The sequence below is a fragment of the Myodes glareolus genome, chromosome 14 (genome assembly GCF_982192425.1).
Source record: "Myodes glareolus chromosome 14, mMyoGla1.1, whole genome shotgun sequence".
NCBI classification, from domain to species: domain Eukaryota; kingdom Metazoa; phylum Chordata; class Mammalia; order Rodentia; family Cricetidae; genus Myodes; species Myodes glareolus.
This window is the reverse complement of record NC_142039.1, coordinates 26,655,681-26,672,812: the sequence shown is the minus strand read 5'-3', so window position 1 is coordinate 26,672,812 and position 17,132 is coordinate 26,655,681.

The window sequence follows — 17,132 nt, the reverse complement described above, 5'->3', positions numbered from 1 at the left end:
GGAAGCGCCACAACTGTTGGTTCAGTGTTCATGAGTTTCCACGAGGTTTATTCAGCTGTCTCTAGATTTATTTCTCCATGAACTTCATTTCCCTTGTTCATGTATTCCCTCTTTCCTCTCTTTGACTGGATTCCCGGAGTTCAGCCCAGTGCTTGGTTGTGAAACTCAGCATCTAGTCCATCAATTACTAGAAGAAGGCTCTAACTTCTCTGGAACTTTGGATTGTAGTCTTGTTATTCTTTGCTTTATATCTGATATCTACTTACGAATGAGTACATACTGTGTTTGTATTTCTGAGTCTGGGTTACCACCCTCAGGATGTTTTTTTTTCTAGTTCCATCCATTTGCCCACAAATTTCATGTTATTGTTTTGTTGTTGTTGTTGTTGTTGTTGTTTTACCACTGAGTAGTACTCCATTTTTTTAACCCATTCTTCAGCTGAGAACCATCTAGGCTGTTTTCAGGTTCTGGGTATTATGAATAATGTGCTTTGAACATTGTTGCAAGTGTCCTTGTGATATGATTGAGCATCCTTTGGGTATATGCCCAAGAGTGTTATTGCTTGATCTTGAGGTAGATTGATTCCCAATCTTCTGAGAAACTACCATATTAATTTTTCAGATTAGCTGTACAAGTTTGCATTCCAACTAGCAGTGGAGAGATGTTCCCCTGACTCCACATTGTCTCCAATATAAGCCATCCTCAGTATTTTTATCTTAGTCATCCTGACATGTATAAGATGGTATCTCAGAGCCATTTTGATTTGCATTTCACTGATGATTAAAGATGTTGAGCAATTCCCTAAATGTCTTTCAGTTGTTTGCATTTCTTATGTTGAGAATTATCTGTTTAGCTCTCCAACCCATTTTTAAATTGGATTATTCAGTATTCTGTTGTTTAGTTTCTTGAGTTCTTTATATATTTTGGAGATCAACCATCTGCCAGATATGGAGTGGTGAAGATATTTTCCCACTCTGTAGGCTGTTGTTTTGTCTTATCTACAGTGTCCTTTACCTTACAGAAGCTTCTCAGTTTTAGGAGGTCCCATTTATTCATTGTTGTTCTCACTGTCTGATGTGGGATACCCCTATGTATGCTGTGAAAGTGTTTTGTTGTCATTGGTTAATGAATAAAGCTACTTTGGCCTAATGAAGGACAGAATAGAGTAAGGCAGAATTCCAAGCAGAGATAGAGGAGAAAAGAAGGTGGAGCCAGAGAGACACCATGTAGCTGCCAAAGGAGACAGATGTCAGAAATCTTAACCAGTAAATCATAAGCCTTGTGGTAAAATATAACATAGTAGAAATGGGTTAATTTAAGATGTAAGAGTTAGCTAGAAATATACATAAGCTATTGGTCAAAAGTGTTGCAATTAATACAGTTTCTGTGTAATTATTTGGGTCTGTGAGGTCAGGAAATGAACAAGCAGCCTCTGCTTACAATTGGCATGCCAATATGGGCCAACTACATCTACATAAAACCTGAAAGAACATGGAAGGAAGTTATACATACAAAAGAACAGAGTTTAGTACAGCTTCTTGGTAGCTGCAATTTTAGGGGGATGGGCTCTGTTTGCTGGTGGCAAGCAGGGGTGCCATGGCTTCACTCAGAGAGGTCTTCCTGAATCAGCATTGACTGCTTCAGGACTGCTGGCTGAGATAGACCTATCACACAGGATATCAATGAAAGACCTGATTAACAGTGCCCCCAATAGCAGGAAGTAGTTGAAAGAACAATGCTCAAATTTCCTAAATGATTGTTTATAAATGTTTATTTACATTTAAAGGGGGATATGCTATAGCAATGAATACTTTGCATTGGTATAGATATTTGTTTATTGATACAAATTTAAATTTAATGTCAATTTTATGTGCATATTTCTGCTCTTGATTAAGGTATTGTGTTCATGCTCATTTAAAATGTAATGCATAATTAAGAAACACAGGTTAGTAGATAGTCATCTGTAATAGTCAAGCTTGTAGTTATGTTAGTTAGGTTTTCTAGATATGCAAAGATATATTTCAGAAAGATAGGTATTCTTCAAATCTTTCAAAGACATAGAGAATATGGCATTTGAAATGTTTTAAGAACTTAGGACTTTTCTTGACAATAAGACACATCTGCTCCTGGCAGCACCAATCTACTTCAAGAGGATAATGGGCATCAAAGAGGCTCCTTATGGAGTTTGTTAGCCATTTGGGCAAGAAACTGCTCTTACCTGGAATGGTTGATGGTATTCTGTATGAACTGGATATGAAAGATCTACAGAAAAATGATGGCCAAACTTGTCAAAAGAAAGTGAGATGGTCCTTCAGGGTTACTATTTCATGAGAACTGCCAAACATTTTACAGGATACAGAAAAAAGCAACTAAAAAAAGCAACTTTGCCAGTACAAAACATAAGAGATCTTCAAATTCCCTGCTTCATGGAAAAATTTGTCAGGTACTATGGGCCTGTAGGCTGAAGATGGATGCTGCAATGATACAGAAGAACCTTGTATGACTGTCCAGGCAGCAAGATGTCGCTGTCAATTCTAGAGTTTTGGAAGTTGCTTATAATGAACTTCCTGTTAAATTAGGTAATATTATATCCTTCTGGGGTCTTTGATGGAGTTGAAGAATAGAGTTATAATTACAGTTTTCCTTAATTATGATAAAAGCTAAAGTAAATATAAATATTGTAACTGTAATTCTTGCTTGATACCTGTTTTGTTACATATAATTTTACTATGTTAAAGTTAAAACCTTCCTTTTTATTTAGATAAAAAGGGGGAGGTGATGTGGGATTTCCCTCTGTATGCTGTGAATGTGTTTTGTTACCATTATTTAATGAAAATAGCTACTTTCACCTATAGCAGGACAGAATTAGAGTAAGGCAGGAATTCTGAGCAGAGATAGTGGAGAAACGAAGCTGGAGTCAGAGAGATGCCATGCAGCTGCTAAAGGAGACAGAAGTTCAAAACCTTATTGGTAAACCACAAGCCTTGTGGTAAAATACAAAATAATAGAAATGGGTTAATTTAAGATGTAAGAGTTAACTAGAAATATAGATAAGCTATTGGCCAAACAGTGTTGCAATTAATATAGTTTCTTTGTAATTATTTGGGCCTGAGAGGCCAGAAAACAAATATGCAGCTTCCACTTACATGTGTCTGTGCTACTGGTGTTCTATTTAGGAAGTGGTCTCCTGTGTCAGTGCATTCAAGGCTACTTCCCACTTTCTCTTCAATCAGGTTCAATGTAACTGGCTTTATTGTGAGGTCCTTGATCCACTTGGACTTGAGTTTTGTGGCAGGACACACACAGATGTGAGCCTGTTTCACCTTTTCTGAAGGTCAGAGAGTTTAAGTTTATTTTTCTCTTTCAAAGTTGTTGACAAGTGTGATTACAAAACAAGGTATCCTGACCTAGGGTGTGGTTATTTGGTGTTTTGAACATTAACATGACCCATAGAGGTGGGTCCTCTTCACCCTGAACAAAGATCAGAGAATTCAAGCATCTTCTGTGGCCCTTCATTTAAAATAGCAGATTTGATATAGGGAGTGGTTGCCTACAGGATACTCAGTCTAGGGTGTGTTTCACTGTATATTCCTACTCCAAACATCAAATACTTTACTCAGGAAATAATGATTTGATATCTCAAATATTGAAGCATGTAACTGTTCTGGTTGTACTTTGTGTCATGTTAAAACAGATTTTTGCCTTCTTCCCTCTTTTCTATATTGGGGTATAAAAGTATATGGAAAATAAACATGAGTGAGTTCATCATTCAGTACTTACTGAGCTGCTCTCCCATTACTATCCTGTGTCTCTGAGTTTCTTTCTTACATCTGTTTTTCTTATCTAACATTTCTAATCCTGGAATTTATGAACCTGCCATGGTCAGGATCACACCAGAAGTCACCAAAAGGTGGTTTGCAACAGTTTTTTGCAAGGCAATAGATAAGGATCTATTTTCAATCTTCTATATACTAACAGTCAGTTATTCCAGCACCATTTGTTAAAGATGTTTTCCTTAGCTGGGTAGCAGACGCCTCTAATCCCAGCACTCAGGAGGCAAAGAAAGGTGTACCTCTGTGAGTTCAAGGCCAGCCTGGTCTACCAGAACTAGTGCCAGGACAGGCTCCAAGGCTACACAGAGAAACCCTGTCTTGAAAAACAAAACAAACAAAAGATGTTTTCCTTTTTCCATTATACCTTTTCTGACTTCTTTATCAAAAATCAGTATTCATTGTGAGTGGATTACTGTCAGGGTCAATTCATTTCCATTGATCCACATTTCTGTTTTTATGCCAATACCAAGCTGTTTTTATTACTATAGCTCTATAGTAGAGCTCGCAGTCAGGCATGGTAACACCTCCAGAAGTTCCTTTATTGCACAGGATTGTGGTAGTTATTCTGGATTTTTTATTTTTCCATAAGAAGTTGAGAAATGTTCTTGCAAGGTCTGTGAAGAATTGTGTTAGGATTTTGATGGGGATTGCATTGAATCTATAGATTGCTTTTGGTAGAATTGCCATTTATATTATGTTGATCTTACTTATCCAAGAACATGGGTGATCTTTCCACTTTCTGATGGCTTCTATTTCTTAGACTAAAAGTTCTTATCATACAGGTCTTTCACTTATTTGATTAGAGTTGTCCCAAGATATTTTATATTTGTGGCTGTTTATAAAGGGTGATGTTTCTCTGATTTCTTTCTTGGCCCACTTATCATTTTTGTTTTAAGAGATTTACTGATTTTTTTGAGTTAGTCTTATATCCTGCTACATTACTGAAGATGTTTATCAATTATAGGAGTTTCTGGGTAAAGTTTTTGGGGTCATTTACATATACTGTTATACCATCGGCGAAAAGTAATAGTTTGATTTCTTCCATTTTAGTTAGGGTTTCTACTGCTGGAATGAAACATTAAGACAAGAAAAAATAAGTTGGGGAGAAAAGGGACTATAAGGCTTACACTTCAATATTGCTGTATATTATTGAAGGGAGTCAGTACAGGAACTCAAACAGGACAAGATCCTTAAGGCAGGAGTTGATGCAGAAGTCATGGAGGCTTACTGGCTTACTTCCTCTGGCTTGCTCAGCCTCTTTCTTTTAAAACCCCAAACCACCAGCCCAGGAATGGCATTACCCACAATGGGCTAGACCCTCCAATGCCCCGATCACTAATTGAGAAAATGCCTTATAGCTGGTCATAGAAGCAATTCCCCAACTGAGCTCCTTCCTCTCTGATGACTTTAGCTTACGTCATGTTGACACAAAGCCAGGCAGTACATAAGCGAAACATCCACGTATTAGTGCTTAGTCGCACTGAGGTCAAACTCTGGCTCTGTCACATCCTAACTCTGGGTTTGCGGTATCTCTCTTTGACAGAATAGTCTAGATTAAAGGGTATTTTATAAGTATCTAGGGACAATATTAATGATTAATACTCAATGAATATCAATTGATATTCTTCTCCATCATATAAATCAAATCTGGGGCAAATGAGATGACTCAGCAAACAAGAGCACTGGTTGCTCTTCCAGAAGACCAGAGTTCAGTTCCCAGCACCCACATTTGGTAGCTCAGAACCTCCTGTAACTTCAGCTTCAAGGGGTCACTTCAGAAAATGTAAAAATTGTAAATTCATATACTGTGAGTCCTGGTAAGACATTTAAACTTGGCTCTGTCTTGAGAAGCCCAAAAACACCTATTTCTTACTTCCTTATTGATCATGCTCAAAGCTATGCTAAAATCTCTCTTAATTAGTTCCAATTCTCCTTTGAAGAGGAGAGAAGGAAACCACAGCCTCAGTCACCCACACCAGAGAGCAAGCATCCTATCCGTATACATACAAGGACTGCTAACAGCATAACCCAGGACTCCCAGTAAGGGGGTTGAACCTCATCCAAGCTTCAGGGCCATTTCTCTCTTTGTTCTTCTCTTGCCACATTCCTTCTCTGGCATTAATCCGTAAGTGATCTTCTATACACCTTAGCCAATGATCAGCATCAACTCCGCAGCTATGACTATCTCCAGGAAGTGACTGGAAAATTTAACACCGGTAAGATTGCCTTAATAATAATAAACCACCAAGCAGTGTTGGCAGGTGACTTTAATTACAGAGGCAGAGGAAGGTGGATCTCTTATGAGTTCAAGGCCACCATGGTCTACAAAGCATGTTCCAGGACAGTAGGAACTATTACACAGAGAAATCCTGTCTCAAAATATTAATTAATTAGCAACAGCAATAATAATAGCAGTAACAATAACAATACAACAAACCAGGAACCTAATGAAAATATGAAGATGAGTTTTTATTCAACAGCACAGCATATCCCATTTACGGTCAGTGGTTTATCACAACAGTCAATAAAAATCGAGAAGTTAAGGGAACATTCATTACAAGTCTGGGGAACCCCTGGCTTTAATCCTATGATCCTGGTACAGGAAGAAACGAGCAGACCATGTTTATGACATAAAATAGGTGCAAACACAATAATTATTTTCAATGAAGGAGTCATATCCTTTGCTTGTAGGCCAAAAAGTGCACAGACAAAAATCCGACAAGGAATCTATGAGGGACATGCACACTGGAACCAGCATCAGCCAGGCAGATAAACTCTACCTTACTGTGTGTCCCAAGGATACCATGAAATAGGTATTTATATAGTAAACCAAGGATTTTTCTATTTGAGTTTTAATTAAGATATTGTGCCATTCTCTTTTTTATCTTAAGGCATGCACTTTCAATATATTTTTTCAGAAGAGGTGCTTTTGGATGTTAGTTTAGCTCTCTTTTTGATCATGAGTTGGGGAAAGAAAAATGAAAGCCATATCTAATCAAAATAACACCCCCCACAAACTTCTAACTTTGGGAAGATACATGATGGTATTCTGTTGAGCTTCAATAATCTAATAACAAAGGGGTAAAAAACAGTAGAAAATTCACAGGTTTTTTAAAAAAAAAAACAACTACTAAAATGCAAGAAGAAGTTTTTCAAATCTATACTTGAAAAGAATCACAGCACAAAGTTTCAGTCGGACTCAGAAAATTTGGCAGCTCTTTTCTTCCTCTTTTCAGGTCCAAATGAACATGAGTACTGTGTTTTTACTATAAGTAAAAGAAAAGGGGGGCAAATGAAGCCAGACTTGAGTCCATAGACTGTGGCTGTAATGCACAAACAGGTAACGGCCAGGTCATCCACAATTCTTTCCCAAACAATGTCTTTCTGGCCTCTTTGCCTGTTCAGGTAACCGCTATAGTATTACCTATCACAGGGTGGCTATACAAGTGCTGGAAGGTATGTACAGGACTGATAGTAACTCTCAGCACGGGTGGTTCTTCCCATGCACTCACAATGCATTGCTCATCATGCAAGCATTATGTTTACTTAATAATTCCAAGTATCAGTGCTGTGTCTGAGTGTTTGTGTCTCCCCCTTCATTCCTTCAATATTTTAAATATCTTCTCCGCTACGTGTCCATGTTCATTCATTATAGGTTCTGTTTTCCATAAAGCTCTAGAACATAGTTCAGTCAAGGTCAAGTTCTTTGCCACTAGATTACCATTCCTACAGTTTCCCATTAGCAGGCCCCATTGCCTTCTGGGTTGATATTTCTTCCAACATCCTGTTCAAAACAATGCATAAATTCTTTGAAATAATGGAAGTTTTATGTTCAACTTTCTTCATTTCTTCCTGACTCCTCACAAGGCTTACCTTTGGCAATTATATTGTGGTCAACAATACTTCTACAGCAGTCTAGCCCTATTCTAGCAAGGATCCTAACACTTCTTCAGCATTCATCCATTATCTTGTTTTAAAGCCATTTCAACATCTTAAGATATTTGATATAGCAGCCGCCAATAAATATCTATATTGGTTTATTCCATCTACCAACAAAATAAATGAATAATTTTTTTTAACTTGTAGAGGCTGAAAAGTCCGAGATCAGGGTGCCATAATGGACAGTTTCTGATGAAGAACTTCTTGCTGTATAAATATTCATCTTTGGATTCAGAATCCAGAATACTGACCATACAACACAGGGCCAAAAAGATGGCCCTGTGCCTGCTGCACCTTCTCACAGTGAATAAGAGAGCACTCTAGTGGGTCTTCCTGAATAAACATTAACGCTGTCAGGTTAGGATCCCAACCTGTCACTTGGAATTAACTTGAACTATGCTTCCACTGCTAATCCAGCCACATTTAGGGGGACTAGTTCATCACGCATGCTTGGTGAAGACAAACACATACTCAAGCATAACATTGTATTAGCTGTATAATCTTTGATATGGCATTTAATACCTCTGAATATCTGTCAAAGAAGCCACTGTGGCTTCTGTGTGCTTTACGGGCTTTCTGTAAGGGTCAGTCAAATGGAGCGCATATGAAGAAGAGGCTTTGCAAACCATTAGAAAGTGTCCGCACATCAGTTAAAGAAAAGAGAAAGAGGGAAAGAACGTCAGACAAAATAGAGGGTAAGGACTGTAAAACACTCTGGGCTAGAATCATTTATTAGTTGATATTTTTTTGTGCTTCTCTTTTAGAAGAAAAAAAAAGGCAAGCATCTGCAAAAGAGAAATCACATTTTTTGTAAAGAATCTAGGGTAACAGCATGAATTCTCCTTGGTCAATTTCCCATGTTTCCTAGCAGACAATGAGAAATGAGGTCAGACTTCTACTGAAATTATTACAATAATAACAGGGTTCAATAGGTTGACAGTGGACTGAGTCAGTTTTGAATGTTTCATAACCCAGATTGAGATAAGAGGTTGTTTCTGTCTAATGAGGAAATGCAGCCAACCCCCATATCTCATGGTGTAAGCATTCTAATAGGATCCAGCTAAGCCTAGTGTTTCTGTGTTTCTAAATGGCATACTTAAAAATTCCCAAGGAAGGCAATTTTAGAATGGTCTATGCAAAAACACACAACTATTTTTTGACAGTGAACATTTCTAAGATACCTACCTTATCACTCTCTTCCAAACACTGCCTTTGTTTGTGCAAATAGAATATATCAATTCTGTCTTCATATTTCATGGAGTCCACCTTCACCTGTTAGGAAAAGGGACATATCATAGGTAAGAAACAGGAAGGATACCCATCTCTGAACTCTAAGAACTAGAATTCATAGAGTTAAACAAAGTAATCAGGTTCAAAAAGACAAATTCAGCTTGTTTTCTTTTGCATATGAGACCTATATTTTCCACAAACACGCATGTGCACTTGCACGCACACACACAAAGTGAGTAGCTGGGAAGAGGAAGAGAGTTAGCTAGAGAGAGGACAGGAGGAGAAATGGTGGGTGAGCAGAGAAAGAGAGCTTGTCACACGTGAGTGAAACAGTTACTGGTGAGACGACTTAGCGAGGAAGCGCACCTGGTACCCTGACACCAAACATGAACTCCTGAGTTGGATCTCTGAGACCTACATGGTAAAAAAGACACTCTACCTTGATTCCTGCAAACTGTCCTCTGATCTGCACGTGTGTGCTGTGGCATATGCACACACACACACAAATATACAAAAAGATTGATGTTATTATGAAACTCATCACTTGGTACAATATATATATATATATACACTAATGCATTTTTTTAAAATAGTACCTTCCAGTAAGTACAATAAAGAAGAATAAATTCTGTGAAATTTGTCAGAAACCTCAGGCTGTAGACCCAAAAAGAGGAACACGGTATGTATTCACTCATAAGTGGATTCTAACCATAATTAAGGGTCTTTGAGCCTATTATTCGTGATCCTAGAGAAGCTGAATAAGAAGATGAACCTGATGAAGATTATTTAGCTATCCGCCAGGAGGTAGGAAGTGGACAAGAGTCCCAGGTGACCTCGGGTGCATGGGGGGGGGAGGGTTGTTGGAAGGGGAGAGGGTTAGAGAGAGGGGAGTAGGGGAGGAATGGGGAAAGCTCGGTGGCCTGGGATGGGAGGGGGAGGGAGGAAGGATGAATGTGGGATCAGGGAAGAACATATTTCAACTAAGGGAGTCATTTTAGGGTTTACAGGAGACTTGATTATATATGGGATCCCAGGTCCAAGGAGAGATCCCCAGAGTGTTCTCTGGACAGAGGAGAGGGTGCCTGAACCGGCCTTGGCCCATAACCATACTGATGAATATTTTGCTTATCACCATAGATCCTTCATCTGGCGAAGGATGGCGATACAGACGGAGACCCACATTGGAGCACCGGACTGAGCCCCCCAAGGTCCAGATGAGGAACAGAAGGAAAGAGAACGTGAGCAAGGAAGGCAAGAGCAGAGGGAACCTTCATCCGACGATGGATGGCGATGCAGACGGAGACACACATTGGAGCACCGGACTGAGCTCCCCAAGGTCCAAATGAGGAGCAGAAGGAGGAAGAACATGAAAAAGGAAATCAGGACTGCGAGGGATGCTATCACCCACTGATACAAGGGGTCGGATCTAATGAGAGCTTACCAAGGCCAGTTGGACTGGGACTGAACGAGGACGTGATCTAACCAGATTCTCGGAATTTGTCCGGATTCTCTGAATGTGGCTGACCCGAAGTCTTTCTGAAAAGCCATTGACTATGACACTGGGACTTGTTTCCTCTGCATATACTGGATTTTGGGGATCCAGTCTGTTTGGATACTCACCTTCCTGGACCTGGAGGGAGGGGGGAGGAACTTGAACTTCCCACAGAGCAGGAAACCCTGACTGCCCTAAGGGACGAAGAGGGAGGAGGAGAGGGAGTCGGGGGAGTGGGAGGGTGTTGGGAAGAGGGGCGGAAATGGAAACTTTTATAATTTAATAAAATTACTTTCAAAAAAGAAGAAACCTCAGGCTGTGCTGTGAGCACTGTCAAGTTTAGGGAAATTGCGTACGTAGGTTCTATGTCATCTCAAACAAGTTCAGAGATAATTTTGCTGCAGTGTTGTCTTTACTAATACAGAATGATTATTTTCAAGACAGTGTTATTAAATTAAAATCCTGAAAGGAATCATATTTCCTCAGGAAACTATATGTGCATCAAATGTAATGTTGTTGTAGAAACCTGAAGAATTGGTGGTTCTTGACTCAGAGTGTACACGGAGGACCATTTCACGAGGAGAAATGGGAAAGACAACCCCAACAGAAGTCTGTGCCTCCGCAATGCAGGGCATACACAATGGAATATTATTCAGTCCTGAAGAAAAACAGAGTTATGAAATTTGTAATGAAATGTATGGAACTGGAAAACATTAGATTAGGTAAGTTAAGACAAATACTGCATGCTCTCTCGCACATATGATTCCTCTATTCTAATGGATTAACTGGGTGTGCCTAAAATTGCAGAAAGTGTAGTAAAATCCAGGAGCTAGAGAAAGAGGCCTGTGAGATGGAGGGAAAGTGGCTTAAAGGGTAAAAGTGGGGAAAGTAAGAGAAGACATGAGATATAAAAGTGGAAGGAGTATTGGGGATAGGTGAGCACAACAGAGAAAGTGGTGGGCCAGGAAGGGGAGGAGCAAGGAGAGTCGACCAGAAGGAACTATGTATTAAAAATGCCATAGAGAACCCTGTTGCTTTGTCAACTACTATAAAATATAAATTGAATAATGAATCAACATGCTCCATATGAATTCAACCTGACAATAGAGGTCAGATATTATTATAGTCAGTCCCAGATGACAACTGTCCACTAGAGCTAGGTTAGGCAAATAAAACACCTGCATTTCCAAAAACATCAAAATCAATATCTTCATGTTATGCTTTTAAATCAAAGTTAATGTAAAAAAGTTCATCATCTGGAAGCAGTGATGCATTCCCTTAATCCAACAACTAGCAGTTAGGAGGAAGAAGCAGGAAAGTCTTTGTGAGTTCAATTGCCTAAACTATATAGCAAGTTCTGGAACAGGCAAGACTACACAGTAAAACCTGTCTCAAAGAATAAAAAAGAAAGAAAGAAAAAGAAACACAATAAAGAACATAATCCCACAGTGCTGTGAGGACCCAAATTAGAGCCTGTGCTAGGAGAGATAGGCCCATATGTATGTTTCTCTTTCTCTCTCTCTTTTTTTTAAATGTGTTTAATAAACATTTAATATATTAGATATCATTGAGATGTTTGGGAACAAAGAATAGTTATATGCATACTGATGTGATGTTTTCTCCTTTCCTTTTACTATTATGTCATACTAACATGCATTCATTGTGTAAAGTGATGGGTTTCGTAATAATGTTTCAATCATGTATATTATGTGTTATGACCATATCCATCCCCTCATCATCTTCTCCTGTCCCCTCTCCTACTAGTTTGCTTTATTTCCCCAAATAGTTTATTCTACTATTATGTGATAAACAGACTATGGGTATGTATGTTGATGAATGGAAGGAAGGAAGGAAGGAAGGAAGGAAGGAAGGAAGGAAGGAAGGAAGGAAGGAAGGAAGGAGAGAAGAAGGGAAAGGACGGGAAAGGAAGGGAAGGGAAGGGAAGGAAGAAGGGAGGGAGGAAGGTTGATTTTATTTAACAAAATGATCTTCACATTTTCTTTATTCATTCATTTGTTGGTGGAGACATAGGCCAAATTTATGAGTTGCTGTTGTGAATAGAATCACATTAGACATGGATAACCAGATGTCTTTGGATACTACTGACTTCGAGTCCTAGAGAGTGTTTCCAAGAGAGGTATAGCTTTATCATGTTTTAGTTCTATAGCTTTTGAGAAATCTGTACAGTTCTTATGGGTCAGAACCATCACATTCCAACAGTGGGTGAGGTTGCTTTTTATAGTGACATCCTAATTATATCCATTCTTTCAAGGATGAAATGGAATGTCAACATAGCTTTGATTCATATTTCACTGATTGCTAAGGATGTTAAACTCTCTCATATAATTTTTGGCCACTTACACTTTATCTTTTGATTACTATCTGTTTATTTTACTTATCCATTTAATAGATTATTGGGGCATAATTTTTCTAAGTTCTTTATACATTTTAGATACTAATCCTCTTCAGGATGTGTAGCTTGCAAGGATTTTCTCAAATTCTATATGCTGTCTCTTTGTGAAAATAATTGTTTCCTTTGCTGGGCAGAAGCTTTATAATTTTATTCATCCATTTCACATTCTTACTTTTATTTCCTGAGTTTAAGAATCATTTTCAGAGACCTCTTGCCTGTGCTGTATCTTGAAATTTTTCCATTGATTTCACTTTGAAAAGTTCCTAAGCTTCAAGTCGTAAAAGAAGAAATTTTGAATTCTATTAATGGTCGTTTATTTAAACATATTTATTCAGTGTCTTGATCAGACTATTATATTTATCACTCAACATCTCTTTTTTCCTTAAGTCTTATTTGATAACCTAGGCTAACCCTAATGATGTGACTATCTTGCTTCAACTTTCCAAGTGCTGGGGAATCATTGCTGTGTGCCACTACCATGCCAGGTTCATTTACAGAAACTCCTACAAGATACTTGCCTTAGCTGAGGGTATTATTGCTGTGATAGAACACCATGATGAAAGCAGCTTGGGGAGTAAACGGTTTATTTCATTTACACTTCCATATAACAGTTCATCATTAAAAGCAGTGAGGGCGGGAACACAAGCAGGGCAGGAACCTAGAGACAGGAGCTGATGATGCAGAGGCTATAGAGGAGTGCTATTTATTGACTTGCTCTCGATGGCTTGGTCAACCTGCTTTCTTATTGAAACCAAGGCACCATCCCAGGGATAGCACCACCCACTGGACAGACTCCTCCCCTCTCTCCCTCCTCCACCAGTCATTAATTAAGAAAATTCCCTACAGGCTTGCCTACAGCCTAATCTTATAGCCTGTGTCAAGTTGACACAGAACTAGCCAGCACAAAACTATTGTGATTCATATGATTAAAAAAATAATAATAAGGCCAAAATTGAGATAAAATGTCTCAACCACAGCTCTTAAATGACTTTCCAGAGATGCAAATATGTCGGTCGTATATTACAGTTACTAACACTGCAGGCTTATAAAACATACTCTATGACAGATTAAGTTCAGAACTTAAGTCAGCATGTTTGAAAGTGAAGCTCCAAGGCTACCTTTTTGAAAATCAGATGCATTCATGCAGAATAACAGGTTGGGGCTAAAAATTCAAAATCTCAAGACAGTTTGTTTAATTTCATATATTTTTTCCATTGCAAATGTTGAATGGGGACATTTGTAACCTCCTAAATTTCTAGTTGCTATCCACTTCTCTCATAATAATTGATACTCTTTTTTAGTTCTTCATACACTTCCAGCTTCTTCATTTTTCTTCTTTCATTTTTAAATTTCATGAGGAATATTCATGTAGTTTGCTAATGTTTTAAATGCAACCAACATGATTTCAAAGTTACCTTCTCTCATTTGCTTTAATTCACAAGGCTCAATTGAAAACAAGGTGAATAAGAAATGAGGGCAATTTGGGGGATACAACTCGTGGCTCTGCTTTCCTTAGATCCTATAAGATAAAATCAAAATAAATTCTGATTGGGCATGAAAATAAGATATGTCAATTCAAATTTGAGTTTAAAACTTTATAGTCTTTTCACTTGTAATATTTGATTGCTTCCTTCAATGTTCTGGAAAATACTAACCATTGAAAATACCCAACAGTGTCCCAGAACTGAACATTGTTGGTGCCAGGACCTCCACAGATTAAAAAAAAAAAAAAAGCATTATCAATTCCTTGTTATACAATGACCTAGTGTTTCTATATAAATTTGTATCCTCCCATATGCTTAAACTCATCACTACGTTACTTACAATACCTAATTGTCATGGTTTGAATTAAAGAGCCCCATAGGTTCATAAGGAGTTACATTATTGGAAAAGATTAGGACATGTGGCGTTGTTTGAGGAGGTGTGGCTTTGTTGGAGAAAGTGTATGACTGGGGGTGACTTAAAGGTTTCAGAAGATGAAGCCAGGCCCAGTAACTCTCTCTCTCTTTCTCTCTCTCTCTCTCTCTCTCTCTCTTTCTCTCTCTCTCTCTCTCTCTCTCTCTCTCTCTCTCTCTCTCTCTATCTCTCTCTCTCTCTCTCCTGCCTGACAATTCAAAAGTAGAACTCTCCTTCTCCAACACTATGTCTGAGTGCTTCCCACCTCTGAACTGTAAGCCAGCCCCAATTAAATACTTCCCTTTATAAAAGCTGGTGTGTCATGGTGTCTCTTCACAGAAATAAAACCCTAACTAAAACACTAATATAATGTAAATATTATTAAGTCGATCATTGTACTATAGCATTTAGGAAATGATGCCAAGAAAAATTCTGAGGCAGATGCAGTTTTTATTGGCATGTATTCTTTGCACACATGGTACCTTTCATAAAGACATGTTTGAATGAGCATATCATGTATTTTATGCTGTATTCATGCCCTCTTCTTTATTTAGATTGTGGTACACATTAGTGTTCACAGGAGAAATAAAAAAGGGCCTGCACGTACATATGAAGAGAATTATGATAGGAAATTGGCTCCCATGCTGATAGAGGCTGGCAGGTAGGCCCAAACTCTGTAGACCGGTGACACTGAGAAGAGCCTATTCCAAGTGAAGACCATGGGTCACCTGCTGACAGGATTCCTTCCTGCTGAAAAAAAATATATTTCTTCCCCTCAGACCTTCAATGGATTGGATGGAACCAACCATAGGGTAGGTATTCTGCAGTCCTCAAATCCATAAGCTTAGATTTAAGTGGTGGCACATGCCATTTATCCCAGCACTCAGAGGTAGGCAGATCTCTGTGAGTTCGAGGCCAGTGTGTTCTACATAGCAATGTTCAGGACTGCTGACTACCCCAAGAAACCCTGTTTCAGAAAAAAAAAAAAAAGATTAAAGGCTATTTAAATTAAAGCTTGGTCAAATATCTGATCCCCATGACTGAGTCAAGCTGACACACAAGATTAGCCACCTGAGACATTCTTCATATTAGTAACAAGAGATTATTTGTCACAGATGAGTGTTGTTTACCAACCAAATTTGTAAAAATCAGTTACAAAAAGATATCACCAGATAACTAAGGAAATCAGGATAATTAAAACAGGGTGGGGGCCATTTCGGGGTCAGGGAGAAACCTAGTGCCAGGAAAACTCCCAGGAATCCACAAGGATGACCCCAGCTAAGACTGCTAGCAGTATTGGAGAGGGTGCCTGAACCGGCCATCGCCTATAAACAGAATGGGAACTACCCTAATTGTCATCAGAGAGCCCTCATCCAGTAACTGATGGAAAGAGATGCAGAGATTCCCAGCTAAGCACTGGGCCCAGGCTCTGGGAATCCTGTTGGGGAGAGGGAAGAAGAATTGTATAAGCCTGGGGGGCGGCCAAGGTCATTACAAGGAAGTCCACACAAACAACCTGGGCTCATAGGAGCTCAGATACTCTGGACTGACAGCTAGACAGCCTGCATGGGACAGACCTGGTCCCTCTACAAATGTGTGACCGTGGTGTAGCTTGGTCTATTTGTGGGACTCCTAGCGGTGCGACCAGGGCCTGTCCCTAATGCTTTGACTGGCTTTGGGGAATCTATTCTCATACTGGGTTGCCTTGTCCAGCTCAATACAAAGGGAGGAGCTTAGTTCTACCTCAACTTGATAAGCCATGCTTTGTTGACACCCCTTTCTGAACAGAAACAGAGGAAGAGTAAATGAGGGGGGTGGGCAGAGGGCAGAGAGAAGAGGAGGAAGGGGAAATTGTGGAAGTGTTATAAAATAAGTAAAAAAATGAAAAAAAGAGAGAGGGATGTTAGGTAATACCAAAAATGAGCTGGAGAGATAGCTCAGTTAGTAAAGTGCGTGATGTGCAGCCAAAAAACGCAGTCTGATCCCTCAGAACCTGTGTTAAGCTAGAGAAGGGAAGCAGTCCCCTGACCGCGCATGCTTGTATTCCCCGCACTGGAGAGAGGACATCCCAGGGCTTGCTGACCAGCCAGCCATCCTAGCTCTCTTAGAGAGTTCCACACCAGAAAGAAATCTTGTCTTAAAATTTAAAGATTAAAATTTACAAAAGGTATACTCTACTTGAAGAATGACACTTGCAATTGACCTCTGGCCTCCACATGCACACCTGCACACAAATAAAAACAGACACAGATTAGACCCCAAGATATTCTTGGTTATGCAAACTACAAAACTAGCATTGTGGGAGGGGGAAGTCTTATTATTTAAAGAT